The sequence below is a fragment of the Erpetoichthys calabaricus genome, chromosome 11, assembly GCF_900747795.2.
Source record: "Erpetoichthys calabaricus chromosome 11, fErpCal1.3, whole genome shotgun sequence".
NCBI lineage: Eukaryota > Metazoa > Chordata > Cladistia > Polypteriformes > Polypteridae > Erpetoichthys > Erpetoichthys calabaricus.
Genome location: NC_041404.2, coordinates 52,965,311 through 52,975,995, shown reverse-complemented (window position 1 = coordinate 52,975,995; position 10,685 = coordinate 52,965,311).

The following is a 10,685-nucleotide window of genomic DNA, read 5'->3' as shown; positions in this document are numbered from 1 at the left end:
GTTTACCCATGACCCACTTCTGGCGGTACTGGGTGTTTGAGATCTGGGGGCTCATTTATAAAGCTGGAGGCTTGAAATGTGCGCACGAAACTTTGCACGCAAACATTGGGAGTTATAAAAGAAAACTTGACAGGGGAACGTGTGTATATTTACGGCAGCTCTGACCCCTACATACGCAACATTTAGGAGAAGCTGGGAAGTGACGACACCCTTGATCAAATAGAGAAATGCAACCATTCCTGCTTAATAATGACTCACACGTATAATAATAAACACCTATCACTACCGTATGTACACAGATGAACAGGAAATAATACCGGTATTTTGACCCCCCCGACAAGATGAGTGCACAAAGAAAGAGCTATTCTGTCGAGTACAAGAAAGGAATTGTGGAGGAGTCCCAGGGCAAAACTCTTACTGCTTTCTGCAAAGAGAAGAAGTTGGATATCCGAATGCACTACGAGCAGGATACATGGACAAGAGGTGCTCAATTAAGGAAAGCTCTATTGCTAGACATGAGAGATTGGGGCTAATATTTCTAAAAGAAATGGAGTCGCAAGAAATTCATAATGGAATTCGGGGTTTGGAGAGTTATGATGATGTTCCAGAAGATGATGACATGACTGTATTTGAATAAATGTCGATTTTTGTTCGAGAATACTAGGGGATTTTGCCCCCGGATCGCTTCACTCGCGCCACTTCACGTCTCTGCTGGCAGGGCTGAACACACGCTAAAGAGACGCGGTCGGATCAGCCGCTGTCTTACTGCTGTCATGCTGCGTGTTCTGCTTGTCGCGCTGCGTGTCGATCATTTAAAAGCCTGTGCAGCAGCTGTCCTTTTGTCTCACTGCCTTGTCTTGTGGGTCATTAAAGTGTCTCCAAGAAAATCACGTATCATCTCCTTCCGAGCCATTCAAGATTTTTTTTTTATAATAGAGAGAAATGTAGATTTTTGTTCATGGAAAAACAAGACATCCCCTGAAAATAAGCCCTAGCGCGTCTTTTGTTGGAAAAATTAATATAAGACCCTGTCTTATTTTCAGGGAAACACGGTACACCTCGAAAACAATGAATATGATTCACAGAGAGTATTTTTGTACTCTTTTAAGTGGTCAGGTCAGGTCGGTCAGGTTGTGGTGCAGACACACACCTACCACATGACGAAACAGCTCGGGATCCTGGTTGGCAAGCCCCCATCCCAAGGCAGACAGGCGGTCCAGTCCAAAGGAAATGACTATCTTTCTGCTGCAGCCCGTTATTACATGGGTAACGCCTTGGCCTGGTCCAGCCACTCGAGTCATTAACAATGAGGATCCAGTGAGCCGGATCACCCTCGGGTAATCGCGCCACATGGCCGTAGTGCCGTAACTGACGCTCCCTCACAATGCAGGTCATGTGCCTCATTCAGGACTCCATGAGCAACACAAAGTCGAACCAGTGGGACCGAAGGATTCTCTGAAGAGACACAGTACTGAGGGAGTCCAGTCTTCATCTCAGGTCACTGGATAGCGTCCATGTCTCACAACCATAGAGCAAAACAGGAGGCACCAGGACTCTAAAGACTTGGACCTTCTTCCTTTTGCAGAGATATTGGGGGGCGCCACACACAATCCTTTCCAGCGACCTCATGACCCCCCATGCTTTCCCAATCCGTCTACTGACTTTTCTGATGATAGGGGGCGTTGTCGCTCCTCCAAACCTGCAGACAACACGTCCAGACACCAGGTAGAAGTATCAGAAGTAATTTTAATTTCTACAATACTGTGCACAAAGCACCTCCACCTCCACAATACTCAATAATCACAAATAATATTAATAAATCAACAATAATCAATCCTCCACTCCACCCAGCAGCTCTGTCACACTCCCTCCCAACTCCTGGCTCAGTCTGCTGGGTATCCCACAGTCCTTTTTATAGTCCTCGACCCAGAAGTGCTTCTGTCCCTCAGTCCATGTGATTCCATAGTACTTCCGGGTCAAATGAAAACTCTTCTTTTTCTTCAGCCCGGAAATACTTCATTTCTTCCTTCCGCGTGACTAGGGGATACTTTATGGAAAATATAAATCCCTGTGCCTCCCTGCAGCGTCCTCTGGCAGCCCCCATGGTATCCAGCAGGGCTGTGATGGCGAACTCCATTGTCCATGATGCACTGTGGGAATTCTGGGCACCTCCATGTTGCAGGGAAGACTCCATCTAGTGGCCTGGGGGTATTGGCCAGGATAAACTGTCGGCCATCTCTCACACTTCATAGGAAGAGTCACCAGAGACATGAATGTCACTACCGAGGTAAGTAAACCTCTCGATGAGGTCGACACTCGCTCCGCAGACAGACACACTGCTGATGGCTGTGCCCAAGAAGTCATTAAAGGCTTGGCCAGGGCCCATAATAATCAAGCATCTCAGAAGGGGATGCTCACGTAACACCCAACTGCAGCAGATAGATAGTCATTTTGCAGAGGGTGGGACTGGACCAGGTATCAACGTGGGGGGTTGCCAACCGAGACCCCGAGCTGTTTCATTGTGTGGTGAGTGTGGCAACATGCTGTACCAGTGCCTGCTCCCCAACCCGACCTGAACCTAGTCAGTGCAGGCAAGAGGGGTCACAACCACCAGGATCACAGCATTTGGACGCTGTTTGATCTTCATCCTTCTACTCCTTTAACACAGGGTCACCCATCACAGTCCAGAGGCAATAAATGGCAAGTATGAATGAGATTGATGTGGTATGTGTCCACTGGTGCCCCCTACATGACTACTTTCTTTCTAACCCCCTGCCTGATACCAATTCTGGATACCCCATTGGAAATGAAGGGACAGACAAACCTCAAAGTGAGTCATATGAGATGTGCAGACGTCAATGTCACTTCTCTCGATGCAGGTAGCTTGTCACAGGTCACATTTGGTTTGTCACAAATGATATGCCTGACAACAGTTGCCTCCCAACCTTCCAAAAGAACATCAAAAGAGCTGTGGTTGACAGGGTGAGCACTTCGGCCACTGGGTTTCTTAACTCCCAAAAACAAACAAAAAAAGAAAAGGGAAACAAACAAACCAAAATGAAAGGTTGGTGGTCCCCTCCTGCTGGAATACAAGTGAGCATTTTAAGCAATCAGGGGATCAATTGTCTCCTTCTCCTTCTTCATTTGGCTGCTCCCGTTAGGGGTTACCACAGCGGATCATCTTCTTCCATATCTTTCTTTCCTCATCATCTTGCTCTGTCACACCCATCACCTGCATGTCCTCTCTCATCACATCCATAAACCTTCTCTTAGGCCTTCCTCTTCTCCCCTTACCTAGCAGCTCTATCATTAGCACCCTTCTCCCAATATACACAGCATCTCTCCTCTGCACATGTCCAAACCAACGCAATCTCACCTGTCTGACTTTGTCTCCCAACCGTTCCAAGTGAGCTGACTCTCTAATGTCCTCATTTCTGATCCTGTCCATCCTCGTCACACCCAATGCAAATCTTAGCATCTTTAACTCTTCTACCTCCAGCTCTGTCCCCTGCTTTCTGGTCAGCGCCACCGTCTCCAACCCATATAACATAGCTGGTCTCACTACCGTCCTGTAGACCTTCCCTTTCACTCTTGCTGATATCTGTCTATCACAAATCACTCCTGACACTCTTCTCCACCCGCTCCACCCTGCCTGCACTCTCTTTTTCACCTCACTTTCACAATCCCCATTACTCTGTACTGTTGATCCCAAGTATTTAAACTCCTACACCTTCGTCAACTCTACTCCCTGCATCCTCACTATTCCTCTGACCTCCCTCTCAATCACACACATGTATTCTGTCTTGGCGGTCCTACTGACCTTCATTCTTTTCCTCTATTATCTCCACCTCTCCAGGGTCTCCTCAACCTGCTCCCTACTCTCACTACAGATCACAATGTCATCAGCAAACATCACAGTCCACGGGGGACTCCTGTCTAATCTCGTCTGTCAACCTGTCCATCACCATTGCAAATAAGAAAGAGCTCAGAGCCAATCCCTGATGTAATCCCACCTCCGTCACTCCTACCGCAGACCTCACCACTGTCACACTTCCCTCGTACATATCCTGTACCACTCTTACGTACTTCTCTGCCACTCCCGACTTTCTCATACAATACCACAGCTCCTCTCGAGGCACCCTGTCATATGCTTTCTCCAGGTCCACAAAGACGCAATGCAACTCCTTCTGGCCTTCTCTAAACTTCTCCATCAACACCCTCAGAAAACATTGCATCTATGGTGCTCATTCCTGGCATGAAACCATACTGCTGCTCACTAATCATCACCTCACTTCTTAACTGAGCTTCCACTACACTTTCCCATAACTCCATGCTGTGGCTCATCAATTTTATCCCCCTGTAGTTACTGCAGTCCAGCACATCGCACTGATTCTTAAATATCGGCACCAGTACACTTCTTATCCACTCCTCAGGCATCCTCTCACTTTCCAAGATTCCATTAAACAATCTGGTTACAAACTCCACTGCCATCTCTCCTAAACACCTCCATGCTTCCATAGGTATGTCATCTGGACCAACAGCCTTTCCATTTTTCATTCTCTTCATAGCTGTCCTTACTTCCTCCTTACTAATCCGTTGCACTTCCTGATTCACTATCTCCACATCATCCAACCTTCTCTCTCTCCTGTTCTCTTCATTCATAAGCCTCTCAAAGTACTCTTTCCATCTACTCAACACACTCTCCTCGCTTGTGAGTATGTTTCCATCTTTATGCTTTATCACCCTAACCTGCTGCACATCTTTCCCAGCTCTGTCCCTGTCTGTCTAGCCAGTCGGTCATTTTCTCCCTCCTTAGTGTCCAACCTCTCATACAACTCATCATACGCCTTTTCTTTAGCCTTCTCCACCTCTCTCTTCACCTTGCACCTTATCTCCTTGTACTCTTGTCTGCTTTCTGCATCTCTTTGACTATCCCACTTCTTCTTTGCCATCCTCTTCCTCTGTATACTCTCCTGTATTTCCCCATTCCACCACCAGGTTTCCTTTTCCTCCTTCCTCTGTCCAGATGTCACACCAACCACCCTTCATGCTGTTACTCTTACTACTTCTGCTGTAGTTGCCCAGCTGTCTTCACTGCCACCCAGTGCCTGTCTCACCTCCTCCCTAAACTTAACCTTGCAGTCTTCCTTTTTCAACTTCCACCATTTAATCCTTGGCTCTGCCCTCACTCTCTTCCTCTTCTTGATCTCCAACGTCATCCTACAGACCACCATCCTATGCTGCTTAACTACACTTTCCCCTGCCACCACTTTGCAGTCTTCAGTCTCCTTCAGATTGACTCTTCTGCACAGGATGTAATCTACCTCTGTGCATCTTCCTCCACTCTTGTACGTCACTCTGTGTTCCTATCAGTTATCTCCTATTTGGGGTTAATTCCTGCCTTGTACTCAGTATAAGCGAGATAGACAACACTGCAAAGTTAGACCTTTTCTAATACTGCAAAATGCTGAGAAATCAATTCACGCTTTAGTTTTTAGTAATGCACTCCTTACTGGTCCACCTAAGGATGACTTCAGTCAGTTGCAGTAAGTCCAGAATGTAGCAGCAGAAATCTTAACCAGAACAAGGAAATTTGAGCTCATTACACCAGTTTTAGTGTTGTTACATTGGCTACCAGTGTCTATTAGGATTGACTTTAAAATACTACTAATTATGTATAAAGCATTTGTGACCACCAGGGGTCTCCACTGACCTCCCAAACCCCAAGCACTACTAAACAAAAACAGTTACGGGTGTAAATAATTGTTTTTAATTTACCAAAAATACCTTTTACAGGTTTCTTTTTTTTAAGTACAGATGACCCCCGAAATTCACAGGGGTTACGTTCCTAGAGCATCGGCAAATTGTGAAAAACCGCAAATTTTGAATGTGGTCAAAAAAATGCCTATAAATGCCTATTTTTATAGTTTAAACCCTAAATATGCCCCCAAAACACTTTAATTTAATTTCAAAGTCAGCTTAATACATTGCTGTTACCCCTATATACTGTATACTGTAATTCATGCAAGTGCGTTTTCTTTGGTATAAGTAGGGTAAATACATAATAATTGAATTTAATTTAATTTAATAAAAACACAGTAAAATGTATGGGTACTCACCAATAATGAATGAAATTGATTGAAGATGATGATGATGATGAATTAATTGTGCATACGATGAAGGTCAGTCAGTCATTCAGTCATTTTCCAACCCGCTATATACTAACACAGGGTCACGGGGGTCTGCTGGAACCAATCCCAGCCAACACAGGGAGCAAGGCAGGAAACAAACCCTGGGCAGAGCGCCAGCCCTCCGCAGGGCACACACACACACACACACACACACACACACACACTAGGGACAATTTACGATCACCAATGCACCTAACCTACATGTCTTTGGACTGTGGGAGGAAACCCACTCAGACACGAGGAGAACATGCAAACTCCACGCAGTGAGGACCCTGGAAGCAAACCCGGGGCTCCTAACTTGTGAGGCAGCAGCACTACCCACTGCGCCACTGTGCCGCCCGCGTCTGTATATTTTATTTTTTTTCTCTTTGCAGCAGCAAACCACCAATATCTTGCTGCTAACCTTAAAGACTTTAGTCAAGGACACTGACATGAGGTGATGACAAGCCCAGGAAAGTGTGTTTGTAAGAAACAGTGCCATTGTCTTGGAGACACAGCTGTCTAGACCTCTAGCCTTGAGGGAAGTGTGTGTGCAACAAGAAACTATTCATTTGAGCGGCCCAGTATCTTATGTGAGGGTCCGCCCGATTCCAACTTTCTGGTGGGAATCGATCAATAAGCAGGTCTCAGACACCTGCACAGGATAAGAAGTACTGTTGGAAAGTTTCAGTCAGATGATGGACATAGGGTTAGGTGATGGGCATCATTATGTAATGGTGAAGACCTGCCAAGTGGGCGTGATGAGCAGGACAAAGCACTATTCTCATTAGGCTGGAAAGTTTGGTGGAACTAATTGGAGGCAGATCCAAAGCTACAAGATGATTGGGAGTCAGATGAGGATGAGTAAAGGGTACTATGATAAGAACTTGAATAAAAATAGGGTCTGGCCATCCTTGGGCGCTCGTTTCATTTGAATTGAGACCATGTGGACATCATGCAATAAAGCTTGACTCTGCCTGCACATCCTGAGGTCTCCGAGTGCCTTCTTTGAGCAGCGTGTTTCTGCCACAACAATCCCGACATGCCCTAAGAGTATCTGTGTGGGAGGTCCAACACAGGGAGACTGCCACCTGGTGTACTGGGGGAGAAAATGTTCAGCAGTGTTCCTCCTTTCTCCCCCAGTCCTTCTGCTGCACTGGCTTCCTGGCTGGGTAAGGATCCCGGTCAGGATTCCAGTCCATGTGTGCCATCCATTACACCTTAAATAATCGTACTCCTTCCTGTATTTTGCAGTGTTTATTCCCCTTACGCTCCAAGTTGTAACCTTAGCTTTTCTAATAGCAGCCTGCTTGTAATTCCAACAGCTAAACTTAAAAGAAGTGGTGAGGTGACCTTCTGCTGTTATGCACCAAAAATCTGTATAATAGAGATATTCCAGGCTAACACTGTAGATTATTTTAAGAAACTTTTAAAACCCCACTTTTTAAATTTTGCTTTTTCATTGCTTCAATTAAGTTCTACCTTCTATAAACTAGATATGCACAGAATTATCATTCTCTTCAGTTATTCTGCAAACTGTATAAACCCTTACTTCTTTCTGTTTACTTTTTCAGTTCTTCATTCTATGGCACCACCACCACCTGATCAAAGTCCTGGGCAGCTACCTGTGATGCCTGAATAAAGGCAGGGACCCCAGTTTATCACAAGACCCCCTGCATCAAATCCTCTAAGACAAAGCCTAAAAATAGATAGATAGATAGATAGATAGATAGATAGATAGATAGATAGATAGATAGATAGATAGATAGATAGATAGATAGATAGATAGATAGATAGATATGAAAGGCACTATATGAAAGATAGATAGATAGATAGATAGATAGATAGATAGATAGATAGATAGATAGATAGATAGATAGATATGAAAGGCACTATATGATAGATAGATAGATAGATAGATAGATAGATAGATAGATAGATAGATAGATAGATAGATAGATAGATAGGAAAGGCACTATATAATAGATAGATAGATAGATAGATAGATAGATAGATAGATAGATAGATAGATAGATAGATAGATAGATAGATAGATAGGAAAGGCACTATATAATAGATAGATAGATAGATAGATAGATAGATAGATAGATAGATAGATAGATAGATAGATAGATAGATAGATAGATAGATAGATAGATATGAAAGGCACTATATGATAGATAGATAGATAGATAGATAGATAGATAGATAGATAGATAGATAGATAGATAGATAGATAGATAGATAGATAGATAGATATGAAAGGCACTATATGATAGATAGATAGATAGATAGATAGATAGATAGATAGATAGATAGATAGATAGATAGATAGATAGATAGATAGATATGAAAGGCACTATATGATAGATAGATAGATAGATAGATAGATAGATAGATAGATAGATAGATAGATAGATATGAAAGGCACTATATGATAGATAGATAGATAGATAGATAGATAGATAGATAGATAGATAGATAGATAGATAGATAGATAGATAGATAGATAGATAGATAGATAGATAGATAGAAGCCAAAAACTTAAGAACATTTATGTTAGGTAGAATGTCCAGTGGGGGTCTGGGTGGTCTTTTGGCCTGGAACCCCCACACATTTTTTTTTTTACTTCAGCTTTACTGGAGTTTTATTTGTCTGCCCACCCTGACCAATTAACTTTTTAGATCATTGCACTGCCAGTTCAAAGCTTAAACATTTCTGTATTTTAAGGACTCTGTTTCTCTTAATTACATATTTCTTATTTAAGTATACATATTCATTAATGCTCTTATCTAAATTTAATTTGTTTTTCTTTTGCATGTAACTACTACCCCACATGAGGTGCCCTCTTATTATTTCAATCACTAAAGATAAAAGACAAAGTATAGAAAATATAAACGCAAAGTGGTATCTAATAACATATAATGGCACCAAATAGAAGAAAATATAATTAAAAATAATACAGATACCAAAGTGTGGATAGAAAATCGTACTGAAAATTAAAAAAGTCAAGGGGTTGATGTTGTCCTGGGTGACTTCTGAATTATCAGTCGGTATTATTCATAGCTCATGTTCTCCAACGTTCCGACGAAATGGTCACGTGTCTCCATCTCTGATGTCACTTCCTCTCTTGCTGCCCTTCTGTCCCGTGTAACACGCATGTGCATGAGAGGCAGCTTAAGGGCTCAGATGGTGGTCTATTCTCTAGCAATCCAGGGGGTGGCGCTCTCTCTTTTCCTCCCTCTGCAGACCGGAAGACTGACAGCTCTCCTTCAATGATGTCACTTCCTGTGTCCACTCACCTGGACCTTCCAGCCATATGTACTGAAGACCTGCCATCATGGACAGTCTGAACAGGACTCTGGTCTGAGAAGACTCGATTTTGTGTTTTTGTAAACATAGCTGTTCCAATTGTACAGGGTTTGCCCGTGGGCGCCCCAACACTCTCAATGTCTCTTTTGATCTTATTACACCTGTTTTTGGTCCCCATATTTATGTTAAAATACACATGTGGACATTCGGGACATGTGACCTTGCATGCTTTTTTTTGGCTGTCTTGTCCTGGTGACGAATGACTCTGATCAGAGTGTTTGATCTTTTAAGTTCCTCTGCACTCCTTCCTTTCTCAAGCTGTAAACTAATTCTGTAATTCCTTATCTTATGGCATCCATCCATTTCCAGTTTATAAATTAATTCAAACCAGTTCAGTGGCATCTGTGTTTATTTCCTATTCCCAGGTCATAAACTCATTAAAAAAGAAACCGACTGGAACAGATGCATGAATTACTGGTAGAAAACAAAACGGCTGTACAAGATGCTTGGAATGCATTTAATTAAAGTTCTTCCCGGTTCATTTAAACAAAATATTTCAAGATTTTCTGTACCAGGATAAATGGGCAAACCAGGAGATGTACGTAGGACAGAAAAAAATTTCAAAACTGGGATATCAAAAGTCAGTCAGTCAGTCATTGTCCTAACCCGCTATATCGTAACACAGGGTCACGGGGGTCTGCTGGAGCCAATCCCAGCCAACACAGGGTGCAAGGCAGGAATAAATCCCGGGCAGGGCACCAGCCCACCGCAGAGCACACACACTAGGGACAATTTAGGATCGCCAAAGCACTGTAAGAAAGGCGCTATATTGCGCCCGACCCAGTACAGACTTGACACAGGAGGCACGTATAAAATAAAAAGACTTTTATTTTTCTTCAGCTGGAGGGCATGTCTTCCCTGTAATCCCTCCAGCCACAACACAGTCCCAAGCACTGAAACTACACACAAAAGCACTTTTCTCTTCCACCACTCATCCTTCACAAGCTTAGTCTTCCTCCTCCTGACTCTGGCCGCTGAGTGGTGGTCACTGGCCCCCTTTTATCAGGCACCCGAAAGTGCTCCAGGTGGTTGATTGCCGACATCCGGCTGCACTTCCGGGTGTGGCGAAACCAGTGCCCAAAAGGTGCCAGCCGCTCCTGTTGCAGCACCCCCTGGCGGTGCCTGCGGAAACCCACAGAGCTG